The following is a 14941-nucleotide window of genomic DNA, read 5'->3' on the forward strand; positions in this document are numbered from 1 at the left end:
AAGATCATTGAAAAGGTTGTTTTCAATCAGCTGAACAAATTCTTAAACTCAAATGGCTATCTGGACAATTTTCAATCTGGTTTCCGCCAGCATCACAGCACAGAGACAGTGCTCATAAAGATAATAAATGATATTCGCTTAAACTCTGATTCAGGTAAAATAGTGCTGGTGCTACTAGATCTTAGTGCTGCCTTTGACACGGTAGATCACACCATATTCTTACATAGACTGGAAAACTGGGTAGGGCTTTCTGGGATGGTCCTCAAATGGTTTAATCATACCTAAAAGGGTGAGGTTACTATGTGAACATAGGTAACCATAAATCTGAGTGGTCATCCATGACAAGTGGAGTTCCACAGGGCTCAATTCTTGCACCGCTTCTCTTTAATTTGTATTTGCTCCTAATTGGTCAAATAATGAAAAAGAACCAAATTGCTTACCACAGCTATGCAGATGACACCCAGATATACTTAGCCCTGTCCCCTAATGACTACAGCCCCACTGACTCTCTATGTAAATGCATTGATGAAATTAACAGTTGGATGCGTCAAAACTTCCTCCAGTTAAACAAAGACAAAACCGAAGTCATTGTATTCGGAAATAAAGATGAAACTCTCAAGGTTAACACACACCTTGACTCTAGGGGTCTAAAGACACAAAATAAAGTCAGAAATCTTGGTGTAATTTTAGAGTCTGACCTTAATTTCAGTGGCTATGTGAAAGCGATGAGCAAATCAGCTTACTACCATCTCAGAAATATAGCCAGAATTCGATGTTTTGTCTCAAGACAGGACTTAGAGAAACTTGTTCATGCTTTCATCACCATCAGGGTGGATTATTGCAATGGACTCCTTACTGGGATCCCCAAAAAGACCATTAGACAGCTGCAGCTCATACAGAACACTGCTGCCAGAATTCTGACCAGAACCGAAAAATCTGAGCACATCACTCCAGTCCTCAGGTCCTTACACTGGCTTCCAGTTACATTTAGAATAGATTTTAAAGTATTGTTAGTCGTTTATAAATCACTTCATGGCTTAGGACCGAAATACATGACAGATATGCTAACTGAATATAAACCAAGCAGACTACTCAGATCATTAGGATCAGGTCAGTTAGAGATACCAAGGGTTCACTCAAAACAAGGTGCATCAGCATTTAGTTATTATGCCACCTATAACTGGAATCATCTTCCAGAAGAGATCAGATGTGCTTCAACAGTAGACACTTTTAAATCAAGATTAAAAACACATCTGTTTAACTCTGCATTTACTATATGAGCACTGTGCTGCTTCACACTGACTGCACTTTTTATCCAAATTACTTTTACTCCTGTGTAACCGGGTGGTAAAGAAAGAAACATACACGGCAACAGAATAGCTAAATTGTTATAACAGGGTTTATCTGACTGCTGTTTTTGTTTTATTTTCAGTTTACAGCGGTCGGTGGGAACATCAATAAACAAAAATAAATGAAAGAAAATAAACTATTACAAAATAATGTTTCACCAAAATGTAGTGTAACAAAATCAGTTCTTAACATCGATTTACCACAGATAAACACTGGTTAGAATCCCAGCACGAGATGCACACTCAATAAATTACACTTGAATAACCATCAAAAGACATCTTGAGTGTTAATGAGGCTGTATGAACGTACACCATCTAAGGGATTGTTTAACAAAAACTTCTCACTCAATTTGTTGAACACACAGGCTCAGAAAATATAACAAAACAAAAATAAGCAAGAATACGATAAAGGAAATAAAGTGAATAAAATACGGTAGTGAAACTTGTATTTGCACGTGACACAAGGATCCCGCAGATTATACTCAAACCTACCTCAACAGGAGTAACAGCACCACTTTTAGAATAAATTCTCCTTGATGTTAACACAACACGCAGCACGTGACCTCCAGGATCTCACAAATAGGAGGTTCAGAATGAATGATTTCCTTCCTTCTCAAAGCAAATGTGCTGTCCATCTTCTGGCCAATCAGGCTCATGCTTCGGGCCTCTTTTTCATTTTTTCTACAAGTTCTACTCTTGTGCGTTCTTGACTTTCTTCATTTTCCCCATTGGGATAATTTGGCAAGAAATTTAATTAAAAAAAATAGAATTGTTACAAATTCTCTGTAACAGACAAAATTATATACAGATGAGTAAATATGGTATGTCTGAAGTACTGGAAGTAGTGTTGCATACATACCTCTACAAAGTCATGTCGCAGATTCTTGACTCTGTCAGAGTTTCTCTCAAATGGCACCTTGTAAAGTTGTTGCATTGTCACTTGGTGCCGTTGTAGGATGCATTGTATGGTCGACAGGCTTACAGCATTGATGTTGTTGAATATGGTGTCATTACTCAAGATATGCTCTCTTATCTCTCGAATTCTAATTGCATTGTTGGCCAAAACCAGATTTATAATTGCAGTCTCTTGTACATCTGTAAACAAGCGTCCTGGTCCTCGATGATGTCTTAGCTTTTCCACTCTGTACAGAATTCAAACACAGTATGTGTCCAGCATAGGAACTGTAAGCCATTTACAAAAAAATTTAGTACAGCATGATAATAACCTCATTCATTCAATGCAGTGTAGTAAATGGATGGCTTAGTTACAAATGTTTATGCAATACTATGCAGTCATACGTATTTTACAGTACATTACTATAATGCTGTAATAGTCATTACATAGTTGCATACCTGTTCTCATTTCTGAAGGAGCGAATTATGGACGCCACTGTAAATCGACTCAAGTTGGGCTGGACTCTCAGTCCAGCCTCTCTCACGGTCAAACCATGGTTGATTACATGATCAACAAGTGTTGCCCTAATCTCATCAGAGATGGCTCTCCTTCCTTCTCTTATTTGCCCTCGTCATCTTCTTTTTCTTCCTCTTCCCCTTCCTCCTCCTCTTGCTCTCTGTTCATTGTTAGCATCCATTGTTCAAAACAGGTAATCTGATCTTTGACCTATTTATAGGCCTATCTATACTACTGCAAAGTAAAGCAGTGATTGGTTAGTGATCAATTAAGCAATTAGTGTTTGCAGATGTGTCTGTGTGACCTGGTGACTAAGTGTAGCATTTTGATTCGTTGTGTTTGGAAAAGGAAAGCAAGTCACTTCCTGATAGATCTTTGTGTTTTAGGTAGAGAATTGTGTGTAGTGTTTTGAAAAAATGTGTTTTAAGCAATTGAAAACTTAGTCAAAGGCTGAGATATAGCTTATGGTTTTGAAGATTTGGCATGTAGTTTTGCACTTTGAGTGAGAGGTTTCAAAAATCGTGTGACATGAAAAGATTTTGTGTGTAGGCAATTGGTAAAAATTGTAAAAGGTAATCACCACAAAATATATACATACCACTATATGTTTTGTTTTAAGATATACATATTTAATTCATAAATTGTCCTGTTTTTCACAGCTTTTCATATATATATATATATATATATATATATATATATATATATATATATATAAATTACAAGCCTGTTAATAAGACAACCTAAATTCTGACTGCTTTGACAGATTTAAAGATGGACTTGCCACTCTAAACTTTCTGACAGCACTTCAGAACCTTCAAAGTGTTTTGTCTCCTTTCCTTTCCCACACTGAGAAGAAGCTGACAGCAACTGATTTGGAAAACCCAGAAGGTAGCAACCAGAGGCAAAAAGAATCCAAGACACTTTGCTTTTGGTCAGACTATCTCCTCGACTGTGAAGGTTTGTTATTTGTGCTTAAAAATAGATATTCTGTTGTTTTTTTTTTTGGTGAACTGGTGAAATCTTTAAAGCAATAAAAAAAAGTCAGAACACAATTTTTGGGTAAATAACTTCTTTAATGAAAAATCTGAGTCTTGTTTTTTTGTTTGTTTTTTTAGAACATCAGACTGAAGTGTCATTGAAGAACGTACTTATGTTTGCTACCGGCCTGACTTCACTTCCTCCTGCTGGAATTACAGTACACCACGTCCTTGCATTGTGATTCTGGCCAGTTCACCCTTCCCAATGGCAAATACATGTTTAAACACCCTCAAGTTACCACACTTGGACACCTACAGTCTTTTTCAGGCTCAAATAGATTTTGGAATCCAGAACTCTCCAGGTTTTGGATGTATTTAAATAGCCATAATTGAAAATGTTGAATTTTAATGACATCAATTTCACATCTTCAGTATCATGGACATAAGCCAAAAATAATACATGCGATAAAAATCTAACAAAAAAAAGAAAAAAATAGTCAGATTTTAAAACAATAGTTTCCCCCCCCAAATACTGCTGAAGTTTGCTTTAGTTAATTATTATCAGTTTATTTTTTACTCAATTTATATTCATGCTTTAGTTTTTATCCTCATTTCCAAGTCTGTTTTTGCTTATTAGAATTATGAAGAGACTCATGCAGGCCATAGGCAAGTTAAAAGTTTCTCTTGCTCTTCTGATTCTAACCTGACAACTCCTTTGTAGACTGTCAGGGATCAGCCCGGACTTCTGGCCATGTGCTTTTGTTATTGTTGTTGTCACTTGTCTGCCTTCGTCTGTTCCTCCCTGTCTCCACACCTGTTCCTAATTGTATCTGATTGTCACTGTAAAAAATGTACTTTTAAAAAAAAAAAAGTTGACGATAAAGTTCTGTAAAAATGTTATTAATTGCTGTAAAATGGACTGCAGCATTATACTGTAAAGCAATTTACAGTTAATTGTTGTTTGTAAAATACAGTACTTTGTTGTTTATTTTACAGTAATATAGAATTAAACTTGTATTATGAGTTATATATTATGAATTCCAAATTACAGTATTTAGTTGGCAACTAGAGTTGCCAATAAAATCCTGTAAATTCCCCAAAACCCAAGATGATATTGTAATAGTTTTACATTAAAATGCTGTAAAGAATTTTTATTACATTACACTGTAATATATTATTTACCATTATATTCCTGTAAATACATGAGAATGAAAACTGAATAAAATGTAATTTACAGAGTAATGCAACCAAAGTCAAAGCTGCTTCAAGAACATTTATTAAAACTGACAGCAAAGTACTTTCAAACAATCAAACAAATGCTGTTGTTTCAGCAAATCTTCCACTCAATCTTGAATATTCTATCTAAAACAATGGCATCTATAAAACATCTAAACAAGGTTTGTGTTACATTTAAGATCTGTTTTGGAACATAACATAACTTGTACGTCTAGAAACACAAGTGTTCATTCACAGAACTGGCCTATTTAAAACATGTTTTGATCTTAATACATGAACAAGAACTTACATGCGTAACCATTCAAAGTCCATTAATTTTTGAGAAGAGTACACACATGAGGGTTGACGGTGTTGTTTCTCTTCTCAGAGGCTTTTCCACTTTTTTGTCTCCAACCTTTCTTGTGGCTGTCTTGGTGCCAGTGGGAGGGTCGATTCCAACAAAACATGTGCACAAAAAACAAGCAAAAATCAATTTTTAGAATATACATGTACATATATTTAGGCTGGGGACAGTGCCTCTGGACTGGTAGACTGGGGTGGTGGTCCCTCTGTTTAAAAAGGGGGACTGGAGGGTGTGTTCCAACTACAGGGGATCACACTCCTCAGCCTCCCCGGAAAAGTCTATGCCAGGGTACTGGAGAGGAGAATCTGGCCGATAGTCGAACCTCGGATTCAGGAGGAACAATGCGGGTTTCGTCCCGGTCGTGGAACACTGGACCATCTCTATACCCTCACCAGGTTGCTGGAGGGTTCATGGGAGTTTGCCCAACCAGTCCACATGTGCTTTGTGGATCTGGAGAAGGCATTCGACTGTAGGCGCAATCGTCTCTGCTTTTTGCAGATGATGTTGTCCTGTTGGCTTCTTCAAATCAGGACCTTCAGCGTGCACTGGGACAGTTTGCCGAGTGTGAAGCGGCGGGGATGAGAATCAGCACCTCCAAGTCCGAGGCCATGGTTCTCAGCCGGAAAAGGGTGGCTTGCCCTCTTCAGGTTGGTGGAAAGCCCTTTCCTCAAGTGGAGGAGTTTAAGTATCTTGGGGTCTTGTTCACGAGTGAGGGAAGGATGGAGCGGGAGATCGACAGGCAGATCGGTGTATCTTCTGCAGTGATGCGGTCGATATACCGGTCTGTTGTGGTGAAGAAAGAGCTCTCTATTGACTCTCAGACTGCTGCCCGGCCCCGGAAAAGCGGTAGAGGATGGATGGATGGATGGATGGATGTACATATATGTACATTTACATACAAATGTACATATTAACATTTAGATATCATATCGTAGCATGTGTACTTTCCTGGTATATATATATATATATATATATATATATATATATATATATATATATATATATATATATATATATTTTGTAAATACATAATTACAGATAAATGAGTGGTAACAATGTACTTACTTTGGAGTATAAATAGGGCAATTAAAAAAGACCATTACTGTACATACCAATGGTTTATATATATATATATATATATATATATATATATATATATATATATATATATATATATATATATATATATATTCTGCCTTTACTAGTTGTGTGTGAACTAGCTTTACAGATAGCTAACAGTCTCCAATAAAGAACTCGGAAGCGTCTTGCTCTTTTAGTGTGTTTTACTGGAAAAACTGTAAAACTGTAGCATACAGAAACAAAGAGAATGCATATTACAATATAAATATAAAATAAGTAGTTTAGAAATAACTAAAACCCTCTCATTAGCGAGCGATTAGCACGATGCTAACATACATAGAAAATGCCATAAGGAAGCTAACAGTAATAGCGCCACATATTTTCTTATAAATTACATATAGAAAACATGCTAAAATGACTAAATTTGGTATCTAATGGAAGCTAAGATCACTATCAAACAAATACTTACAGACAGATATGTTTAGGAGCCAAAATATTTGTTTACAGACTTTAACACTCTGTAGTATGACTTGCTGTAGGAATGTAAAGAGAATACCTGAACTACGGTAGCTCTGTGTGGACAAAACACAAAAAAACTCTTCCCACAAGGGGTCAGTACACTCCCCGCCTGGTATACTGCTATAACACTATTAACCTTTAACTAACAACACAATTTCTGAAATAGGTCTTGTGTACACCTTAGCCGTACCTTCTTTAATTATTCGTACATCTACTTTGCGTACTTTTTTATCTCGACCAGGATAAATGTCCACAATAAGTCCAGTAGGCCATTCATTTCTTTTGACCTGAGTGTCCTTTAGGAGAACAACGTCACCAATGGCTAAGTTTGGTTGATCTGCTTGCCACTTTCTTCTTGGTTGAAGGGTTTCAAGATACTCTTCTCGCCATCTTTTCCAGAATGAGTTAGCAAGACTTTGTACCTGTTTCCATTGCTTACGGTACAAGTCCTTTGGATCAAAGTCTCCAGGTGGAATAGAGACAGGACAGATTTTCTGAGAGAGAAGGGCCCCTGGAGTCAACAAGTCGGGTTGCTGAGGATCGGATGACACAGGTACTAATGGACGACCATTCATTATGACTGTTACCTCTGCCATGAGCGTCACAAGTACTTCATGAGTCAGATTCGGAGAGTGAACTTTCAGCAACATAGCGTCCAAAATACGTCGGGCTACTCCGATCATTCTCTCCCACACCCCGCCCATGTGAGAGGAGTGAGGTGGGTTAAACTTCCAAGTGCATGTCTCGTTTTTGAGGTAGGATTGAAGCTCTGAATCTTCTAAACTTATCTGAAGCTCTTTGCACGGGGCCTCTTATGGCCAGGAACCTTCTGAGAGCATTTATGAAACTTGAAGTTGAGAGGGACTCAACTACCTCGATGTGAACTGCTCGTGTGACTAAACAGGTAAACATTGCTGCCCAGCATTTGTTCTCTAACACTCCACCTCTTGTCCGGCGGACACTAATGTTCCATGGTCCAAACATGTCCACTCCGACATGTGTGAAAGGAGGAGTTTGGATGAGACGATCAGCTGGAATGTCTGCCATCTTTTGTTGTTGTACATTTCCTCTTAACCTGCGGCAGGTTGTGCATTTGTTGAGAAGATTTGTCACCAACCTTTTTCCTCCAATGATCCACAGTCCAGCAGACCTGATGGCTCCTTCTGTGATGTGTCTACCTTGGTGCACAACCTGTTTGTGGTAGAACTGGACCAGCAAAGCGGCAATGTGATGCTTCTTTGGAATAACGATGGGCTGACTTTGTTCTTGAGTTATTTCAGCAGAAGTCACACGTCCTCCTACTCGCATCAGTCCTTCTTTATCCAAAAATACATTGAGATACTTCAGTGGACTGTGTTTTAGTATGTCCTCTCTTCTGTTCAAAGTTCTAATCTCATTTTCAAATGTCTCATCTTGAACAGTTCGTACGATAACTAACTTTGCTTGTGTTAGAGCGTCCATCTTTGATTCATTTGACTCAGGATCCTTTGTGATAGATCTGACCTTTTCAATGAGTTTGGCGATAGCTTGTGTAAGACGTTTCCAACTGGAGAAGCGCTCAAACCTGTGTGAGCCGAGCGGTTTTGTCACAGTTGTGGTTGCAAATGTTGAGACTTGTGGGCGGACTTCAATGTCTGTGGCAGGTTCAACAAGTTGAAAGCTGTCTGGTTGCACAGGACACTCTCCATCACTTTTCCTCAAGAAGTCGGGACCAGTAAACCAATTGGTAGAACTCAGTAGTGAAGCCGGCACATGTCGTGTTCCATGATCGGCAGGATTGATTTCCGTGCTTACAAAGTTCCACTGACTGGGTTCAGATAACTTTCTGATGCGAGCAACACGGTTGGCGACGTAGACATAGAACCTTCGGCTGGTGTTGTTGATGTAGCCTAAGACTACTCGGCTGTCGATGTAGTATTTCACTTTGTGGATTTCGATGTCAAGTTCATATAATAGCATGTCTGCCATCTCCACCGCCAGAACTGAAGCGCATAGCTCCAAGCGAGGTACTGTGTGGACTTGTCTAGGAGCTAATTTGGACTTGCCCATGCAGAAGCCTACGTGGACATGACCTTCGGTGTTTATGGCTCGAAGGTACGCAACTGCTGATATGGCCGATGTAGAAGCATCTGCAAAGACACACAGCTCTCTTTGACAGGTCGATTGTAGTGACGTGTTCACATACTGTCTAGGGATTTGCAGCTTCTCAAGGTCCACAAGTGAGTTTTTCCAAGATTTCCATTGTGCCTCTTTTTCTGTTGGCAGCGGAGTGTCCCATTCACAGTTCTCTGAGCATAATTCTCTGATGAGAGCCTTGCCTTGCATGATAATGGGGGCTGCAAACCCAAGGGGATCATACAAACTGTTAACAACAGAAAGAATGCCCCTTCTTGTGAATGGCTTGTCTTCTCTTGACACGAGGAAGGTAAAACAGTCATTTTGCAAATTCCAGTTAAGACCTAAACTCCTCTGTAAGGGCAGGGGCTCTGCACCAAGGTCAAGGTTTTTCAGTTCCTTTGCACGTTCTTCAGATGGAAACGCTTCCATTACATCTGTGCTGTTGGAGGCTATTTTGTGCAAGCGAATGTTAGAGTCTGCAAGCATTTCCTTGGTGCTTTTCAGAGTTTGGATGGCACTGGCATCTGAAGGAAAGGAAGCCAGTCCGTCGTCAACGTAAAAGTTTTTAAGAACAAACTGTTTGGCCTCGTCGCTGTACTCATCTTGTGTAGACAGGCCCTCCGGAGGCCATATATTGCTATGGCGGGTGATGGGCTATTTCCAAACACGTGTACAGTCATCCTGTACTCTCTGGGGGAGATGCTGTACCTTCGTGGGATCGTTACCTTCGTACCACAAGAAACGCACAAAGTCGCGGTGGTCCTCACGAATGACAAAACAATAGAACATTTGCTCTATGTCCGCAGTGATTGCCACAGGTTCTTTGCGGAAACGCAAGAGGACCCCAATAAGTGTGTTGTTCATGTCTGGGCCGCTCAACAAAACATCGTTCAGAGACGTGCCTTCATGAGTGGCACTAGAGTCAAACACTACGCGTATCTGGTTAGGTTTGCGAGGATGATAGACACCAAAAAACGGTAGGTACCAACACTCTTGGTCTTTGTCGGGTGGCAGGACAGGTTCTGCATGTCCTGACTCAAACATTTTCTGCATAAAGTTCAAGAATTGTTCTTTCATGTGGGGCCTTTTGTCAAGCGTGCGACGCAGCGAATTGAGACGTTTGACCGCTTGGTCTCGGTTGTTGGGTAGTCTGTGCCTGTTTGTTTTGAAGGGTAGTGGCGCCACCCAGCTGTTGGACTCATCCATAAACATTTGCTCATCCATGATCTCCAGGAAGAGTTCATCATCCACTGACATGGCGGGTTTGTCATCATGTGGGGTTCTCATGAACAATTTGTTAGTGAGACAGTCGTTTTCGTCTATGTCAATCAAGCTGGTCATGTTCAAAAGGCTAAATGGGAAGTCAGTGCTCAGGACCTTTTCTTTCACATGGAATGAGTTGGAGCAAGAGTCCAAAAGAGATGTGCGTCCGTTGTCCAACACTGTTGTGCGGTAAACACTGACTTTGCTTGGCACGTGAGCACCCCCAAGGCAGACCTCTCCTATTATGACCCAGCCAAGGTCAAGGCGCTGGGCGTACGGAGCATTGTGAGGGCCGTTGTAGTGTTCTCTGACCTTATGCACTCGTGATATATCTCGTCCGAGGAGGACCAGTATTGAAGCATTAGGATCCAAATCTGGAATCTTGTCTGCCAGATGCTTGAGGTGAGTGTAGTGTATTGCGACCTCCGGTGTCGGGATCTCAGACTGATCATCTGGGAGCATGTTGCACTCGATTATGCACTCATGTTGCACTCGATCATCTTCTCTGGCTCTCAACGAAGGCGGTCGCATTTTCTCTCCCTCTCCTCCCCTCTACTTTCCCTGCTTTGCTTCTTTCGTCTCGTCTACTGTCTTATACTTTGAGAGACTCTCTCCGCACTGCTCTCCAAACTAAAATATCATGGATTTGATAAACTGGTCTCTCAATGCAATTGACACCATCTTCTCGACGAGAAGCTTGGGTTCGGGGGAACCTGACTGCCCTGCCGGAAAGTTTGCAGCTGGCTATACGATGGACGCGTGGGAGAGGTGGCGGGTCGTGTGTCTGGCGGCTCTTTCTGTGGAGGACATTGAAGATATCTACCTATTCGGAACCATGATAACAGGAGTTCTGCTGATTGGATTAGGCATTGCCCTGGTTTATCGAGAGAATCAGAAAACGGTAACAGCTGTTCAAAATCTCCCAAAGCTGTCCGTCATGATCGATGCAGTGGGCAGAGCGGTCAGCATTGAGGCTGGGACTAATAACCGCATTATGGGTAACATCACGATGAAGCTCACTGCTTTGGACACTGTTTTGGTTAACATCATGGAGAAGCTCACTGCTTTGGAAAGAAAATCGGATCGATATGGAGACCAGAATGGACTAAGAGTGTAGTCGTGTAAATTGGAATGCGTCTACTCGCCCCAAGACTAAACAATCCCAATCTTATCTGCTTTCGGCTCCTCTCAACCAGCACTGGCCTCGGCCGCTGTTGGAACAACAATTCCCCCGGCAGAGCACTGCAGCGAGACGCTCTTGCGTTCCTTCCCCCACTTCTACAGACACCTGCTGATTGTTGACTCTCTTTGGGACTAATCAAGGTTGTCTCCATGGCAATTTGCTGTGTATCGCTATGACAATCTTGCGGACTGAGGCACACCAAGATTTGATGCCGGGAGCAACGACTCTCCAGGCCTACACTTACATACATACACACACACACACACATACATATATAAAGATATGCACTCACCCCCCACCCCCCATCCCACGCCTTCGCCGCTTTGTACCGCCAGTCTGACAAGCGGGTCTGTGACCAGCGCCGAAAGGCCGCAGGACCTGATGGCTGCTTGCCTGTGCTGGATTACCTCCACCCCCCACTCCCCTCCCCTGTTGCAAGTCATGTGCTTATGGCGTACTGTTTATGTGCTTATGTTGCTGAGGTGTTTTTTTTCTTGTTCCCACACTGTACTCCCCACCGGAGGATAGTCTGGGGGTTGTTGTTTTTTTTTTCTCCTCCCTTCCCTCATGTTATGCTGTATCTCTTCTCAATCCCCTGTCTTCCTGTCCTGTCCTCCCCTTGTATTGTATGTATTGTATGTATGGGCAGGTTGATGGCTAATTTCGCTGGTACCTGTGACCAGTGACAATAAAGGCTACTACTACTACTACTACTACTAATGTGGGAAGCCGGACGCTAGTGTTGCCATCGAGAGACTCAACCACGAAACCTTCAGCTTGGCGTGCCCTTGTCTCACTTACCCCTGAGCAGGTTTTCAACGTGTAAACTTTGGTGTCTGTGTTAACGTTAAAGATCTCAAAGAATTCTGTTTTAGCTAAAGATCTATTGCTTTGCTCATCTAACACAGCATAGGCTTTCACTGCTTTTTCCTTGTGTCCAGCAGGATAAATGTTTACTAGACAGATTTTGGAGCATGAGCGTGAGCTATTACCTTTGCCACAGATCTCTGTACATTTGGACACAATGGCTTGGATAGGACTTTCTGGTTGCTCCCCGCCATGCCCGTCTGGGGCTGCAGAGCCTGGAGCTTCCGTTTTCCAGGGTGCTAGTCCAGGGTGCAGTGCGGTGATGTGGTGGTCGCTTTTACACTCATTGCAATGTACACGTATGTCGCAGTCTTTTGCTATGTGGTTGACAGAAGAACAACACTTGTAACATATGTTCTTTTCTTTCAGAATGGCTTTTCTCTCATCCAAAGTCTTTGCTCTGAAACCACGACACTTGTGGAGAGAGTGTGGTTTGTCGTGGAGCGGGCATAGTTTATCTGGTTCTATCATTTTTTTTCAGAGGAGTCACTATAGCCCTTTGGAGCAGTTACTTCAGTTTTTCGAACAGATACTGCAGATTTGAAGTTGGGTTTGTTCAGTCTTTCAGGCCTATAAACACTTGGGCAACCAGTAGAGAGCAAAGGGGCAAAGCTTGGGTCATTGAGAGTTTTAGCTTTGTCGCACACAAACTTCACGAAAACAGGGAATGGTGGGTAGGAAGCATGGTGTTGCTCTTTGTAGTAGGATGCTGAAGTAATCCATTTCTCTTGGAGGTGGAATGGGAGTTTTTGAACAATAGGAGTGATGCCCCGGGACGTATCTAGGTAACTCAGGCCAGGTAGAAGACCACCTACACAGGCTGCATCAATCTCGGAGATGAGATCACCTAGCTCCCTCAACTTGTGATTTTCTCTGTTTGCGATTTTGGGAAAATCTTCCAACTTTTTCAGGAGAGCATTCTCTATCGCTTCAGGGGACCCATAGCTGTCCTCCAGTCTTTGCCACACCATTTTGACACCAGCTGTGGCATCGTAGGTGTGTACAGCCCTTAATCTTTTTGCTTGCTCTGATGATTTGGGGCCTAACCACTTGCAGAGGAGATCCAACTCCTCTCTTGGGGATAAATAGAGTCCTACTATAGCGTTCATAAAAGATGCCTTCCAAGCCCAGTAATTTTCAGGCTTATCATCAAATGTCAAAAGCCCTGAGCTAACCAACTCTCTACGAACCAAATATTTGGCTAAGTCTGGCGTGACTGGGGAATTTGACTCGTTTGCACTAACAACAGGGAGTGGAGACGATAGCCTGGGCTGGAATGGGGCAGACTGATTCATAGAGTGAGGCTGGAAACTGTGATCGGTAGTAACTGGGGATGGATACCGCGAGTGAGATGTGGAAAAGGCATTTTTGAACGAGCTTTTGGCATAAGAACAATCTGCTCCACTGGCGATGCCATGCTGTGAGGAATGTGTCACTGGTAGCTCTTTAAACCCATATTCACTAATCTCACTGTTTTGTATGCTGTGCTCTTCGACTTTATTTTGAACAAAATCATCACTGTACTTTACTCGCTGAGCTGCTGGAAGCACTAACGTGGTAGCTTGTGCGGAGTTAAAGCGGGTATTAGCCGGCGGAGGTGGAACTGGTATGGGCTGGACGACGTTGTCGCTGCTTTTTGGAAACCAGGTATCTCCACCTTCTTCCTCGGCCGCTGCCTCCAGGACCTCTGCTTCGGCGTTGGCGGCTGCAGCTGCACTCTGTAGACGCAGTTTGAGGAGGTCAGCGTCAAGCTCTGCTTTCTTTTTTATCACTTCCGCTTCTCTTTCAGCGTATGATGCCTGTGCTTTTGCTGCCAAAACGCTTGCGTTGGACCATCGACTGGAACGTGACCACTGACTGGCGCGTGAGATGTTGGAACATTCCGATCTTGTTTCCCACCGGTCACCAACGTTGCTGACTGTACTTTGGTGGTGAGGGACAGCAGTGTTGTCTTCTGTATCGACTTTTGGCTGGCCTTCCATCTGTCTTTTTACTATTCTGCCTTTACTAGTTGTGTGTGAACTAGCTTTACAGATAGCTAACAGTCTCCAATAAAGAACTCGGAAGCGTCTTGCTCTTTTAGTGTGTTTTACTGGAAAAACTGTAAAACTGTAGCATACAGAAACAAAGAGAATGCATATTACAATATAAATATAAAATAAGTAGTTTAGAAATAACTAAAACCCTCTCATTAGCGAGCGATTAGCACGATGCTAACATACATGGAAAAGGCCATAAGGAAGCTAACAGTAATAGCGCCACATATTTTCTTATAAATTACATATAGAAAACATGCTAAAATGACTAAATTTGGTATCTAATGGAAGCTAAGATCACTATCAAACAAATACTTACAGACAGATATGTTTAGGAGCCAAAATATTTGTTTACAGACTTTAACACTCTGTAGTATGACTTGCTGTAGGAATGTAAAGAGAATACCTGAACTACGGTAGCTCTGTGTGGACAAAACACAAAAAAACTCTTCCCACAAGGGGTCAGTACAATATATATATATATATATATATATATATATATATATATATATATATATATATATATATATATATATATATATATATATATAACAATAAC

This window comes from Tachysurus vachellii, chromosome 3, assembly GCF_030014155.1.
Source record: "Tachysurus vachellii isolate PV-2020 chromosome 3, HZAU_Pvac_v1, whole genome shotgun sequence".
Classification (NCBI taxonomy): domain Eukaryota; kingdom Metazoa; phylum Chordata; class Actinopteri; order Siluriformes; family Bagridae; genus Tachysurus; species Tachysurus vachellii.